Source organism: Miscanthus floridulus, chromosome 8, assembly GCF_019320115.1.
Source record: "Miscanthus floridulus cultivar M001 chromosome 8, ASM1932011v1, whole genome shotgun sequence".
In the NCBI taxonomy this organism is placed as follows: domain Eukaryota; kingdom Viridiplantae; phylum Streptophyta; class Magnoliopsida; order Poales; family Poaceae; genus Miscanthus; species Miscanthus floridulus.
Window position 1 is genome coordinate 194,211,278 of NC_089587.1, and position 16,723 is coordinate 194,228,000.

Here is a 16,723-nt window from a genome sequence, read left to right on the forward strand (position 1 = left end):
AGGTTAACTATTTGCTCAGTCGAATGGTCTGGACGACCGTGCTTGGCTCCCACCGGGGTCCGGTCGCTCGGCCACGGGGAAGCCGAGCCCACTATTCGCCGGGCCGAAGACTCTATCGCATAGGCACCCGCAAGCGCACTATTTGTTGGCGCGAAATGGCACGGCGATTTGCTCACGCCTTTCGGCCAAGCAGATGAGTCCACACTTCGGCTTGGCGAAGGGGCAACACTCCTTATGCCTGAGTTGCCCCCATGCCCAAAACACGGGGCCTACTTTTCGCCTTAGCGAAGTTGCATCACTTTCCGCAAGGCGCAAAGCCGTGGCCTCTAGCCCTTTCGCCATGGCGAAATGTCGGTCACACGCCGGGCGACGGCGCATGAGCTCCGCGGGGTGCCCACAGGTTGGTGGTGCCCCCAACATCATTCTTATAACACACATATATTTCAGCACCAGAGGCATCATTCTAGAGATGTGCACCAAATCAGCATAGTTACCATATGGGGCGCTGGCGTCCTCACTGTGAACCAGTCGTTGGAGAGGTTGGGCATCATTGATACAGGCCTCTCCAACACGGCCAAGCAGAAGGAATATGTTGTAGCTCTGGTGAAGGAGGAGAATGAGAAAACACCATAATCTGAGGGAGCAGCATGATGAGGATAGCGCTAGGTTCAAGAGATTATCAATGGAGTTTGATGCTTAGAGATTGCTGACCAAGATGTGGTTGTCCCATCTATTCGAGAAGAGTCTTGACTCCTTAGCCACTTTGAAATGTGCAAGTTTTAGGAGGCATTTCCCCTGTTCGACAGGGGCGGAGATCATATGTATGTGCGTGTGTGTAGTGTGCTAGGTCTATTTCTATTTTGAATTGTCACGGAAATAGGCTTCACTACGCCAGATTCTTACTGTAGGAACGGGGGCATTTTTACTATAGGGGCGGCTGGGGTTGGGGGCGCCCCTATAGTGGGCGTCCTCGGCCCTAGCAGCCCAGCCGCCCCTACAGATGTCATTGTAGGGGCGGCTAGTAACTTGAGCCGCCCCTACAGTTGGGGCTGATCTATAGGGGCGGCTCAATCACCAGCCGCCCCTGCAGCAGATGTCACTGTAGGGGCGGCTGGTAACCTGAGCCGCCCCTACAGTTCTGACTGTAAGGGCGGCTGAATCACCAGCCGCCCCTACTGATGGCGCACGAATAAATAGCAGCCACCCTCTTCTTCCACCTCGGGACACACTCTTCTACACACACAAAAAAAGGTTGGGAGGCCTTGGGCTCCTCCTAAAAATTGCTCTACTAAGGGGGAGGTTTTAATCTCAAATCCTTTGGTGGAGAGGCTCTAAAAGGTAAGGAAATGTGTCTCCAACTCTTTATTTAAGTTTAATTTGTTGGTTAGTGAGTAATTTGATTTGAGGTTTTCTCTCTCTTCCATGGAGCTTGAGCTAGTTATGAGTGAAATTAGACCCTAATTTTCACTATACTAGGATAAATTAGGTAGAAAAGTAAGATTGCACCCTTTATTAGTACATCTTTATTGATTTTAGTGTAGTATTAGTGAAGTTTGATGCATGTGTCATGAAACCCTATATCTAGATCTAGGATTTTGTTTTTTTTTCTTTTTCAAATTTTCCTTTATGTGACTAGGGTTTGCATGTAGGTGAATGTGTAAGATTTTAATTATTGCTAATGTGTAAAATATCCTCTACCATGGCTACTAATTATCATTTAATATTTATTTTGATTCCTTTCTATAATGTGTGTTTTTAATTAGTTATGGATAAATAGGCCATTAATTAATTATCCTCTACCATGAAATTGGAATGGAGTTTGCATGAAAGGTAGTGGATGAAATATTAAATGTTGCTAATTGTTTTATTTGAAATTGTTTATTTGAACCAATTAATTTATATTTTAAAATATTTATGCATTAATAGTCAATTAATTAACTATCCTCTACTACCATGGTGCGTGTCTCAGGTATATACAATTATTCTCGAGTAATATTCTTTCTTTGGTTATTTTGTTTCTATAAGATGGACTACAGGAACTCTTGGATGTATGGTTCGTTAAGACACGACGCTCTTTTCCGTGATGAGGTGGACAAATTCATCAAAGCCGCAGAGAAGCATGCAACGACGTTGAAAGAGAATAGCGACATGATTATTTGTCCCTACAAAGATTGCAAGAACCTTATTGCATTTCGAGATGTGAGTACCATCAAAGAACATCTTATTAGAAGAGGATTTGTTCTGGACTACACCGTGTGGATTCATCATGGTGAAACAGTGGTTGTTGATGACAGCGACGATGATCTAGCTGATGAAGCTGAAACCCAAGCATACTTGTCCCGATTCACAGACGATTTTGAGCAACAAATGGATCGTGACTATGGTAATCAACAAGGTGGTGGCTTTGGCAATCAACAAGGTGGTGGCTTTGGCAATGAACAAGGTGGTGATGATGCTGGTGGTGCCAGCAATGATGGCGAAGCACGTGAGGGGGATGCAGATGACGGTGACAACTTGGACGAAATGCTTAGGGCCTTTGGACCAGAAATATTAGAAAAGAGCAAGAGAGGTCTAGAAAATCTTGAGAGGGTGACAAAAGCATCGAAGAAGACTGTGTATGATGCTGAGAAGGGTTGTTCGACATACTTCACACTGCTACGTTTTGTACTTGAGCTACTCATCCTGAAGGCTAAGTACGGCTGGTCGGACTGCAGTTTCGATGATCTATTGTGCCTCATGTCACGGTTGCTCCCACGGCCAAACACAGTTCCCGCCAACACATACCAAGCGAAGAAGGTTATAAGTCCACTCACATTGGGGGTTGAAAAAATCCATACATGCCCCAACCATTGTATCCTTTTTTGACATGGCACATCGTTCGCGACTTTAGATACATGTCCTAGGTGTGGGACTAGTCAGTACAAGAACAATGACCTTCAAAGTGGGGTGGAAGCCTCCATAGGAAAGAGGAAGAAGGGTGGGAAGAAGGTGGTGCAAGAATCTCAGCCCCTAGAGGAAACTCCATTAGGCAACGATACAAATAAGAGAAGAATTCCTGCCTTGGTTATGTGGTACTTGCCAGTGATCGACCGCTTAAGGCGTATGTTCCTAAACCCTAAGGAAGCCGCACTGATGATATGGTGGGATGATGAGCGCAAGGTGGATGATGATACGATCGCACACCCGGCCGATTGTAGCCAGTGGCAAGCGTTCGATGCCAAGTACAAAGCAGAATTCAGTGATGACCCACGGAATGTACGGTTCGGCTTGAGCACCGATGGAATGAATCCCTTCAATGAGAGGATGACCGACCACATCACATGGCCAGTCATCTTGACCATGTACAACCTCCCAATGTATTTGTGTCAGAAGAGGAAGTACCTTCTCCTCACCATTCTTATCTCCGGCCCCAAACAACCAGGCATTAATATAGACGTGTTCTTGGAGCCTCTGATGCAAGAAATGGAGAGGCTATGGAGGTATGGGGAGCCGATGTACGATGCATTCCAGCAGGAGGACTTCATATGCAAAGCAATAATATTTGTTACTACCAATGATTACCCCGCGCTGTTTGCCCTGTCTGGACAGTTCAAAGGCAAGACTAGATGCTTAGTCTGTTTGGATGGTACTAAATGGGTGTTCCTAGATGGATCCAGGAAGATAGTTTGCATAAGGAACCGGCGCTTCTTAAAGACAGGTCACAAGTACCACGGCAAATTATACCTAAGATACTATGGCAACATCCCGGAGGATGAACCCCCTCCAGAGAGACGTCATAATGGAGAACATGTGTTCAGAATGGTCCAAAACATACACGTCGTCTATGGAAAGAAGAATCTGGATGGAACGATCAGAGATAGAAGCACACCTCCCATCGAAGGTGTACCATTCAAGAAGCAATCGATCTTCTTTCAGTACCTACCTTATTGGCCAGACTTGGAGGTCCCCCATGCCATTGATGCGATGCACGTGTAGAAGAATGTCTTTGAGAGTCTCATGGCTACCTTGATGGAAATAGGCAAGTCAAAGGATGGTCTCAGATCACAGAAATACATGGTGCAGCTGAACGTGATGCGGGAGCTTTGGCCGGTACAGCAGGATAATGGCAAGTACAGTCTTCCCGCGGCTAGCTTCAACCTAACCCTAGAAGAGAGGAGAGCTATATGCAATTTCCTTAGGGGGGTCAGAGTGCCGACTGGGTTTTCGGCGAACCCGAAGAAGCTAGTGTCGATGAAGGATCTATCATTAACATACTGCAAGGCTCACGATTGTCATGTGATGCTGACAGTGTTCCTACCAATTGCAATCAGGGCTATAAAGCCAGAGTTCCTAAAGATGGCCATCACCCGTATGTGCTACTTCTTTTCGAAGATCTCACAGAAGACGATTCACAGGCAAGAGCTGAGTGACCTACATGAATTCATAGTGGAGACCCAGAACCAGCTAGAGATGTGTTTACCTCCCGCTTTTTTTGATATAATGGTACATCTCATGATTCACCTAGTACATCAGATCGAGGCGCTGGGCCCTAGCTTCTTGCATGAAATGTGGTCCTACGAGCGGTTCATGTCGGTTCTAAGCCGATACGTGCATAACCGAACACACCCAAAGGGCTCCATGATAGAGGGTTACAATTCTAAAGAAGTCGTAGAGTGCTGCCAAGAGTGGCTAAAAGTACAGAGAGGGATTGGTAATCCCGATTCTCGTCACAAGGGAAGGCTAGCTGGGAAGGGCACAAGTGGTAGGAAAGTGTTCCTTGACAATGATTACAGAGAGGTGAGTCAGGCGCATTACAGTGTCTTGCAGAGTATGGTAGTGATGCAACCGTACATTGATAAACACATGGCTATCATTATGGCCGAGAGGAATGGCCGTTTAGATGATTGGGTCATGAAACAACATAAGCAACGCCTGACATCATGGTTGAAGGACCAGAACATACAGCCTGGAGAAACTATAGATTCTATTACCATCAGTCGGTTGGCGGTCGGGCCATCGAAACAGGTGATGTCTTGGAATGCTTATGACATCAATGGGTACACATACTATACCGACACAAAGGACAGGAAATCTATGAATCAGAACAGCGGCGTCCGAATAGAGGCTCTCGACGGAGTGGGGCGAAAGGTCCTGTACTTTAGCATAATTGAAGATATATGGGAACTTGACTATGGAAGGGATATAAAGGTGGCCCTATTTTGATGCCACTGGATCAAGCAACATCAATTCAATGAGATCGGACAGAGAGTCGTCGACCTCCAGAATGTAGGCTACCAGGATGACCCTTGGGTGCTCGCTGAACGTGTCGTGCAAGTCTTCTATATTCCTGACCCGCAAAGTAACCTCCCCCTAAAGAAGAAGACAAAGCACGTGGTGGCCTCTGGGAAACAATATATCATCGGAGTTGATGGCGTGGACGATGTTGAAGCTTACAATAAGTGCAATGAGATGCCGCTATTCACAGACTTTTGTAAGAAGATCGAGGCTGTGGAAAAGAACCTGCCCAAAGATGTATTGTCATGGGAACGAAAAGGTGTCAAGGGGAAAGTTATCACGGTGGGCTAGCTAGTTTATGTAAGTGTGTCAGTGTTAATAAGACTACATTCATGTATGTGTATGTGAGACTACATTCATGTATGTAAGACTACATTTATGTATGTGTGTTTGAGACTACATTCACATATGTTTGTGTGAACAATGTGTACTAAGAATTTATCAAATTATGATATTACCAAAATAAAAGTTGTAGATCTCCATGAGTTATTCAACTTTGGTATTCACGTATGTTTGTGTGAACATTGTGATTTCTTTTTTTAATCTGTGGGTCAACTTTGTAACTAGTTTTTCTTCCTCATACTAACTCAAAATCTAATGATTTTTTTCCTAAAATTTTCTAAAATCATGCGCTATCAATTTATTTTGTTGGTTTTGTCAATATATACATATGAAAAGTTTGAGCAATTTAAATTTTGAATTTAAAAAAAATGCAACTTCAGAAAAGATTTTGGTACCCCAAATGATTTCAGCTGAAAAAAGTGATAAATACCAAAGTTGAATAACTCATCAAGATCTACAACTTTTGTATTGGTCATTTCTTCATATCACAAAGTGGTAATGACATTGTTCACAAATGTGACACATCTCTCGTAAGGTTTTATAAACTATATGAGACATGTGTAAGTTTAGTGAACAATGTGTGCTAAGAATTTATCAAATGAATAAATGACCAAAATAAAAGTTGTAGATATTCATGAGTTGAACAACTTTGGTATTCATCACTTTTTATGTTGAAATCAATTTGGGTCTCAAATTTTGGTTCGAACTTGTCGTTTTTCAAAATTTCAAATTTGAAAGGTTCAAATTTTGTGAAATGATAAGATGACTAAAATAAGAGTTGTATATATTAATGAGTTGAACAACTTTGGTATTCATCATTTTTTATGTTGAAATCATTTTGGGTCTAAAATTTTGGTTCGAACTTGTCATTTTTCAAATTAAAAAATTTGAAAGGTTCAAATTTAGTCAAATGACAAGATGACCAAAATAAAAGTTATAGATCTTAATGAGTTGAACAACTTTTGTATTCATCACTTTTACATCTGAAATCATATAGGGTTTGAAAATTTGGTTTGAACTTGTCAAATTTCAAATTTCAAATTTTAAAACGTGTAAAACATTGTCACATCCAAGTTTGATCACACTTAAATGCTGAAGCATGATTTTAGAAATTTTTAGGAAAAAAAACCATCACATTTGGAGTTAGTATAAGGGAGAACAACTAGTTACAAAGTTTACCCATAGATTAAAAAGAGAAATCACACTGTTCTATATGATCCTTACGTGATCATAGTGAATAGTGTGATTTCTTTTTTTTAATCTGTGGGTCAACTTTGTAACTAGTTTTTCTTCCTCGTACTAACTCCAAATCTGATGATTTTTTTTTCTAAAATTTTCTAAAATCATGCTCTATCAATTTATTTTGTTGGTTTTGTCAATATATACATATGAAAAGTTTGAGCAATTTAATTTTTGAATTTAAAAAAATGCAACTTTAGATAAGATTTTGGTACCCCAAATGATTTCAGCTGAAAAAGTGATAAATACCAAAGTTGAATAACTCATCAAGATCTACAACTTTTGTATTGGTCATTTCTTCATATGACAAAGTGTTAATGACATTGTTCACAAATGTGACACATCTCTCGTAAGGTTTTATAAACTATATGAGACATGTGTAAGTTTAGTGAACAATGTGTACTAAGAATTTATCAAATGAATAAATGATCAAAATAAAAGTTGTAGATATTCATGAGTTGAACAAGTTTGGTATTCATCACTTTTTATGTTGAAATCAATTTGGGTCTCAAATTTTGGTTCGAACTTATCGTTTTCAAAATTTTAAATTTGAAAGGTTCAAATTTTGTGAAATGACAAGATGACTAAAATAAGAGTTGTATATATTAATGAGTTGAACAACTTTGGTATTCATCATTTTTTATGTTGAAATCATTTTGGGTCTAAAATTTTGGTTCGAACTTGTCATTTTTCAAATTTAAAAATTTGAAAGGTTCAAATTTAGTCAAATGACAAGATGACCAAAATAAAAGTTGTAGATCTTGATGAGTTGAACAACTTTTGTATTCATCACTTTTACATCTGAAATCATATAGGGTTTGAAAATTTGGTTTGAACTTGTCAAATTTCAAATTTCAAATTTTAAAACGTGTAAAACATTGTCACATCCAAGTTTGATCACACTTAAATGCTGAAGCATGACTTTAGAAATTTTTAGGAAAAAAAACCATCACATTTAGAGTTGGTATGAGGGAGAACAACTAGTTACAAAGTTTACCCACAGATTAAAAAGAGAAATCACACTGTTCTAGATGATTCTTACATGATCATAGTGAACAGTATGATTTCTTTTTTTAATCTGTGGGTCAACTTTGTAACTAGTTTTTCTTCCTCATACTAACTCCAAATCTGATGATTTTTTTCCTAAAATTTTCTAAAATCATGCTCTATCAATTTATTTTGTTGGTTTTGTCAATATATACATATGAAAAGTTTGAGCAATTTAAATTTTGAATTTAAAAAAAATGTAACTTTATACAAGATTTTGGTACCCCAAATGATTTCAGCTGAAAAAGTGATAAATACCAAAGTTGAATAACTCATCAAGATCTACAACTTTTGTATTGGTCATTTCTTCATATGACAAAGTGGTAATGATATTGTTCACAAATGTGACACATCTCTCGTAAGGTTTTATAAACTATATGAGACATGTGTAGGATTAGTGAACAATGTATGCTAAGAATTTATCAAATGAATAAATGACCAAAATAAAAGTTGTAGATATTCATGAGTTGAACAACTTTGGTATTCATCACTTTTTATGTTGAAATCAATTTGGGTCTCAAATTTTGGTTCGAACTTGTCGTTTTTCACAATTTCAAATTTGAAAGGTCCAAATTTTGTCAAATGACAAGATGAGTAAAATAAAAGTTGTAGATATTAATGAGTTGAACAACTTCGGTATTCATCACTTTTTATGTTAAAATCATTTTGGGTCTCAAATTTTGGTTCGAACTTGTTATTTTTTAAAATTTCAAAATCGAAAGGTTCAAATTTTGTAAAATGACAAGATGACCAAAATAAAAGTTGTAGATCTTCATGACCTCTACAACTTTGACGTTTATCAAATTTTTATTGAAGATCATTTGTTGTCTCAAAATTATTTTAGTAGTTTTGATTTTAATTTTTAAAATTTAATTTTTTTAAAATTTTTAAAGGTTCAATTTTACAATTTTAAACTGTTGTAGTTGTTTTAGTTATTATATATGTAAATATATCTGTAAAAAAATAAATATAAAATTTTGTACTGTATTACTTATTATTTACATGTGAATAATTCATTTTGATTTAAAATTTTAAAAAAAATATCAACTGTAGGGGCGGCTTATAACCTCAGCCGCTCCTATAGTGGCTAATTTAACTATAGGGCGACTTATAAGGTCAGCCGCCCCTACCGTAGTCTGGGATATAACACCGGACCCGCTGGGCACTGGAAGCTAGAATTTGAGCTAAATCAGTTACAGACGCCGTCAGGCTGCTCGCCCGCTCCGCGCCGCCACCTGCTCTCCCCTTCCCCTCCGACCACCACACCATTCTCTCCTCCGCGCAGCTACGAGGTTAGGGTTTGGGACCACGTCGCGCTCTCCCGCCGTACCACATCGCATCGCGTCCTCCGCCGGCCTCGCCGTCGGCGCCATTGGCGCGGCTCGCCTTCAACTGCCCGTCCACCGGAACCAACCAGGTCCGTCCCTTCCTCGACCCTCGTCTGCGCTGCGCTCCCTCCAACGTCGTACTACTCGCGAGGCGCTTGGTTTCGTAGGTCTGATGAATCGGGCCTCCACCGAGTGTGTGGCGGACGATTGTGTGGACTGTGTAGTAGCTTCCATGCGCGATTACCTGCGCTGCGTGCTCGCTGCCGAGCGAGCAAATGTGTCCCGCTGCCGCCGCTCGTCTAGCCTAGTTGATTCCGCGCCGCGTTTCATCTGCCTCCCCTGTCTGCTACTCTGCTTCGCCCTTTCTCCAATCTCCAGGGGGGGTCCTTCGTGGACAGCAGTTGCCACCATGTGCCTTCGGCAACATCAGTTAATTTTACTAAGATATGTGTTCCTTGTTTTTTTAGGCAGAAACTGCATGCTCATCATCAGGTTGCATTTGCGATCAGCTGGCAAAGCTAAACTGGAAAGCCGAGGAACTCCTGTCGAATCACCTAGAAGTACAATTAAAAGGATGACAGTAACATTTGACTATCATGTTCTCCCTCCAAAAATAAAAACATCTGATTATCGTGTCACTGAAAGCGTAATCAATGTGTTGCCAGCTGCTTCGGAGCTGCTTTCAGTCAGAACTATGACTTCGATTTTACATTAATTCTTTCATATGTCCCATCTTGTTTGTTTTGTTGTGAAAAGGAGTCAGTTCATCATCTGTTCTTTGAGTGTGTAGTGGCCAAGCAATTGTGGTAGTGGTTTATTTCAGGTCCTTGCAGTAGATTGTGGTAGTGATCTGATCATTTCTCTACTGAACAGATGTGGCTTAGACGCTTAGTAATAAGAAATATCTAGTTATAAATGTTTTAACTGATCGCTGCCCTACGCGTCTTGGTGAAACTGAAATCTCTTGTGTTTTCAGAACGTCTCTTAGGGGTTATGGCAAATGTATTGCTCAAACAGTAGTAGTTCAGAACTGGGGCCTTAAAGTCCAACTAACAGAGACAAGACAGGTGATGTGCCAAAATTTGCAAGACTTGAGGGAGGTAGCAAACAGCCCTATGGGGATTGGTTGGCAAGGAGGTTGCTTTTAACAAGTGCTCTGGTGTGGTTGAAGAAAGGGTGCAAAGAGGAGATGGCTTCTGCTTGAAAGCATAACATTTTTCATCAGTTTCGGAGGCTCGATCTGAAGCCTCTCTGGCTGATCAGCGAAGGTGAAGCTAAAGATTCTGAAGATAGAAGCTGCTGTCTGGGAAGTGGACTAACATTCAAAGCTGTTCGGTGGTCGAGTGGCCTCAGAGAAGTGTGTGCTGTGAGTTTCTAGTTTGAGTTCAGCTTAATTGCTTTTCGGTGGTGAAGTTGTAATCCCTTCCTTTTTTTAAAAAAAAAAGACAGGAGGGGCCGAGGCCCCTACTGGAATTTATTGAGAGCAGAGAAGAGGGTTGCAGAGTACTAGATACAAGAAGCAAAACAGAAGAGAAATCACGAGATAAAGAAGGAAACAGAAAATATATTGCAATACTAACAAGCCATGTTGTTGCTTAGCTGCTTAAGTCACACTGCTCAGTCTTTTTAGGGTTCTTGGCAATGGCATCAAAGAAAATGCTAGTGCATCCCTCAAAGATGCCAAGCTCAATCCAAAAGCAATGTTTTCACTTTTCAGTTGCTTTATATTTCGTTTCTTACACATGAAAGAAGTCAAAGAACTAACTTATTTGAGAATGGCATCAAAGAAAGTACTCTGTTTTGCTTCTGAGAATGTGGACAGCTTAACTTATTTGTGGACAGCAGTTGCCGCTGCCTCCCCTGTCAGTATCTTATCAACACAAGCACATATATCTGGTGTCACCATGTTATTGTTTTGAGCGTTGATACCTGCCACTTAATGTATCCAATGATGGGAATTCAAATTTGTGCAGTTACATTTTCTTCCTGCTTTAAACCAGATTTCATTAGTTACTGTACTGAACGTATGCAGTCAAGGATTCCGTTTAGTGTCATTTGATTTACTATTTTTTTATTTCACAAAATGTTCTGTCACAGCTGTCTCTTATAATTAGAAACACAATGTGTCTGGTGCTTGTTAATTGTGTGACTGGACGATGGAAAATGGTAATTTGGTCATTTTCTTGTAGATTTATGCAGTTGCTTGTTGAGTACTTGAATACGGTCATCGAGTACTGCTCACAGCCTCACACTGGAGACTTAGTAGTTAGCACGTGTATTTGACATTCTGCGTTTGACCTTTCTTTCCGCTGGCACATTGGTGGTCACGATCTCATCCTATACTGTTTTGTGAAGTTGCAAAAGGTTTATGCGTCTGAAGAAATGGGTTGGTTCTCGGCTTGCTCGTTTTAAATTCTTTTGTTGTTCATGCCTTATTTCTGCATTGAGTAATCATATTAGTCTTTCTGCGTATCTGCCTGCCATTCTGATTACGTAAGTACTGAATAAGTGTAGCTGCTTGTATTCTATAGAAGTTATTAAGGTCATTGTCGGGAATTGGTTTCGGTAAGTTGCACTTTCAGCATCAGTACAAGACAATCCTTTAGAAGATTCAATGTGTTGGCATATGTACATGACATACTCTGTGTTACATTCTTATTTTAATAAATGTTTGGTAGTTCCACTTGCCAAACTTCTCATCTCTGTCAGTATCTTATCAACACAAGCACATATATCTGGTGTCACCATGTTATTGTTTTGAGTGTTGATACCTGCCACTTAATGTATCCAATGATGGGAATTCAAATTTGTGCAGTTACATTTTCTTCCTGCTTTAAACCAGATTTCATTAGTTACTGTACTGAACGTATGCAGTCAAGGATTCCGTTTAGTGTCATTTGATTTACTATTTTTTTTTATTTCACAAAATGTTCTGTCACAACTGTCTCTTATAATTAGAAACACAATCTCTTATGCGTCATCTCTTCATCTTCAACATTCATGTCTGTCTCGAGTCCACTTTCATCCCCTCTTGTCTTCTTTACTACTGCAGGGTTTTTTGCTGAGCGAGAGCAGCTGGGCTGCGGCCCCATTTGTGTAATCCGAGAGCGAGTATCCAGCAGGTGAGCACCAGATCTATCTATCACAAGAATTTTACTTCTTCATTGTACTACAGTTTGGATTTTAGTACTGTAGGAGTGCACATTTTATTTCATGGACTTGTTGTTTATGAATTATGCTTAGCAGTGCTTTTCATAACATGGGATAGAAATCAGTTTCAGTTGTTTGGATTTTAGTATGGTCATTGTTGTGTTAGTTGTCTTTTTTTTCTGGTTTGAGATTGTCAGCCAGTGCATATTTTAGTTTAAAGGTTAGGAGATTTATGATGAGAGACTTTATGATACTGTTGTACTGTTGTACTGTTGATCATTACTCGAGGGTTGAGAGACTTTATGATGAAAACCCAGTCATGTCAGGCATGGATAAATCTTTAGGCTGAGCAAATAGTATATCGTTAGTGGAAACAAATATCTAAACTCATGCTCTACAAGCAAGTTGCCCTGAGCTTATACCATGAAATTCTTTAGGACAAATAAATGTCACCGTAGATTGCCCGGGACGTGTTGCCACGACACATTGTTTGCATTGCACAATCAAAATTTCCCGATTGAATACACATCGGAATGGCACCACTGTTGGCTTACATAGCTTTAACCATCGGCTTACATAGCTTAGTACTCTGAGAAATATTCACATGCAGTTAGCTTGCTACCTGAAAGGTGCATGCCAAGACATTGATTTTGTGATCTGTCTCTATTAACTTGCAACAGAACCTGGTTGTTGCCAAGACATTGATTTTGTACAGCACCAGTCAGGTTGGACGCCTTCTGTATGCTTGCAACAGAACCTGGTTGTTGCCCCGGACTGACCACATTGACCACCTCATCTGTTGCCTTAACTGACGGGTTCTAGGGAAATAATACACCCCTTGTAGCATCCCAACCTCGAGTTTGGGAAAACAAAGGTGGTTCTGGACCAGTGATCAACATCTCTGGAGGAGAGCGCACTGGTGGCGTTGTTGTGAAAACCCCTTTAGCTTTGTGGTGCTAACTTGGAGCTCTTGGATTTCTTTGCCTTTTGGTTTGTCTCATCCTGCTGATCTACTCCTCCATTAGGACCTTTGTCATCTTCCAAAGCAAACAGATAATAAGGAGATGGTGCCACTTGCTCAAAATCTGTCGGCTCCAACGTAAAAGTCAAGTCAAAGCCCTTTGTTCCAAACACCATATCTGTGGAATAAGGCAACAAATCCCTGTTCATTATGTGCACCTGAATTTTGATGACACCTTTTTTTTCTGAAGGTGTACATGTCCACATCTTGCATTGCTCCGATCATTGAACCAACTGCCCAAAAACCCAAGTAGCCACACCATTTGTGCGGAACCCCTGTGATATGGACCCAGACCACATCCAAAGCATTGGCTGAAGTGACATCGCCATCTTCTTTCCACACAGAAATATTCAGAGTCACGCCATGATTTTTGAGGCGGAGTTCCACGTCATCCCACCTGTGCAATTCCTCCTCAGACGGAAAAGTGACAAGAAAACAACAGGCAATGCTTTCCCACAGTATATATATGGTCAGATTTGAATTTGAATTATTTTTTTTTACCTGAAAATCCACTGTAGGGGCGGTTCTTGATTGAACCGCCCTTACAAATACACACAGCAGGGGCGGCTGGTGATACAGCCGCCCTTACAGAAGTCCACTACAGCGGCGGCTGATATTACCAGCCGCCCCTACAGAGGCACTGCAGGGGCGGCTGAAAACACCAGCCATCCCTACAGAGGCACTGCAGGGGCGGCTAAAAACACTAGCCGCCCCTACAGATTGCACTGCAGGGGCGGCTGAAAACACCAGCCGCCCCTACAGAGGCACTGCAGGGGCGGCTAAAAACACCAGCCGCCCCTACAGAGGAATTGCAGGGGCGGTCAGGAAACCGCCCCTACAGAGGCACCCTCTGTAGGAACACCCTGGGAAGGGCGGCTGACGTAGCCGCCCCTACAGAGGCTCTAGAGCCGCCCCTACAGTTAAATTCTGTAGTAGTGCTTGATTACGCGTGAAAAAACACAAGCTATTGTGGAAATATTGGACGAGAGCATAGATGAGGCCCAGTTGCAGAAGTTGGTCATCGACAGTGCAAAGATTGTCCTCCCTCGCTTTCTAAATTTCATGGCTAAGAAAGTTAAGGTATTTTCCTATTTCCTATACTGATATGATGATATCTGATATTCTTGTCATTATACCTTTAACCTCTTTTTTATATATACTCCCCCGTTCCAAACTATAAAATGTTTCGACTTTTATAGGTACATTGCTTTTAGTCTTAGCTACATAGAATATAATTTGTCTGTATTTTGTGTGTATTTTTTGTACTAATTAGTCTGTCTTCCTCTTGAAGCATGTTCAAGCAATGGAACTCCAAGGGAGTAAACTAAAGTAGGAGGAGGAGGAAAAGCTCTGGGAAAGGTTTTACCCGAAAGCCGAGAGACAGTGCTGCCCTTCAGAGACTTTTACCTGGTTACTGTTGTTTGTACTACCTAGTCAGACACTTACCTCTCGCATGTACATAAGGAGGTGCTTGGTGCACCTCCTAAATTTTAGTCCCATCAAATATTTAGATATATGTATGGAGTGTTAAATATAGACTAATTACGAAACTAATTATATAGTTTACGACTAATTTATTAGACGAATCTTTTAAGCATAATTAGCTACAGTAAACATGTGATGATGATGGATTAATTAGGCTTAAAAAATTCGTTTCGTGGAGTACTGTCGGATTATGTAATTTATTTTTTTATTAATATCCGAATACCCCATGCAACATCCTTCCAACACACCTGCTAAATTTTAGTCACTCGTCCTGTTCGCTTGTTGGTTTCAGCCAGGCTTATTTAACCAGCCAACAGTATTTTTTCTCTCACAACAAACCAGCACCAACCAGCCCAGAAACCAACCAGCAAACACGCCGACTGGATCCAAACAACCCCTAACTCTCTTTCTTTCCGAGTCAGTTTGGTGGGATTTAAATGGTTACGATGTGGTTAAAAGCACATTCAATTAGTTGCCTGTTTAGTTCCTAAAATTTTGTAAAATTTTTCAAGATTCTCCGTCACATCGAATCTTTGGACGTATGCATGAAGCATTAAATATAAATAAAAAATAAAACTAATTACACAATTTAGACGAAATTCACGAGACGAATCTTTTAAGCCTAATTAGACTATGATTGGACATTAATTGCCAAATAACAACAAAAGTGCTACAATACCATTTCCTAAAAAATTTCGCCAACTAAACCAGTCCTAAATTTTTCTAGTTCTGAGATTGAGAGTTGTCCCCTGTTGGTGTACACATCTGAATTCCTTTGTTCTCTGGTGCTACATGTTATGATGCTCAGATTTTTTCCAATTTGTTTTTGTTTTTTATTTTTAATATGGAAAAACGAAGTGTTGGATTGGATTGGATCGCTGTTGGATCTATGGTAGAGTTTTGCTTCATCCATTGAATCAGCGCTGCTACAGATGACCTCGAGGGCGGTAGGTAGCACAGACTTGGCCCCGTTTGGAATGCGGGATTTTTTTTTCGTTCATGTACTTTTTCCTGTGAAAATAAACTGATTCCTGTAAAATTTTTGTGCAATTCCTGTGAAATTTCTACGTTTCAAACAGGCCCTTAGTTCGTGGTTTTAACCCAAACCGTGTGTGGTTTTAATCCAATCGTGTAACCACAATCTCAACCCATTTCTGACCCAAGCCAAGCCAGTCCTGGAGCAGGTGTTCCAAGCCGCATTTGGCAAAGTGAGCAGCGGACTAAGCAACTGGGTAAAGTAAATATATGACGACAACAGTGACACCTATTTGAGTAACTTGACTATCAAATCATCTATGTTGATATTGAACATCAACATGCTGATCTGGGATCGAGAGAGAAGAGAGCAGTGAGAGACACGGTGAAAGGTCCTAATAGCTAGAGGGGGGATGAATAGCCTATAAAAATTTCTACAACAACACTTAGCAAATCGGTTAAACAAATATGAGGTGAAACGAGTGTTGTGCTAGCCTACTAAAAATGCAAGTCACCTACCATAATTCTAGTTTATATAGTTTCTATCCACACAATAGCTATGTCACTACACTAAGTTAGTGTGCTATCAAAAGCTAACTAAAGAGCCACACTAACCAAACTAACAAGCTCTCACGACTAGCTACACTAAAGAGCTTGACAACTAGTTTGCGGTAACGTACAGAAAGAGAGTAAGATAGTTATACTGCCGTAACGAGGAATGAGCCAATCAATCACAAGAATGAATACCAATAAAGACCAATCACCTTGGAATCAAATGATGACACAATGATTTTTTTACCGAGGTTCACTTGCTTGCCGGCAAGCTAGTCCTCGTTGTGGCGATTCACTCACTTGGAGGTTC

The 16,723-nt window shown here is 40.6% G+C and overlaps 1 long non-coding RNA gene and 1 pseudogene across 1 annotated transcript; both read left to right on the forward strand.

The window, feature by feature from the left end:
• The first annotated feature begins 2,736 nt into the window (after window positions 1-2,736).
• Window positions 2,737-4,371, forward strand: LOC136470435 (uncharacterized; annotated as a pseudogene).
• A 4,720-nt stretch (window positions 4,372-9,091) lies between these two features.
• Window positions 9,092-15,010, forward strand: LOC136474413 (uncharacterized). The gene is made up of 3 exons (XR_010762921.1): window positions 9,092-9,319; window positions 12,283-12,352; window positions 14,693-15,010. It is a non-coding gene; the product is annotated as an uncharacterized lncRNA (long non-coding RNA).
• The last annotated feature ends 1,713 nt before the right edge of the window (window positions 15,011-16,723 follow it).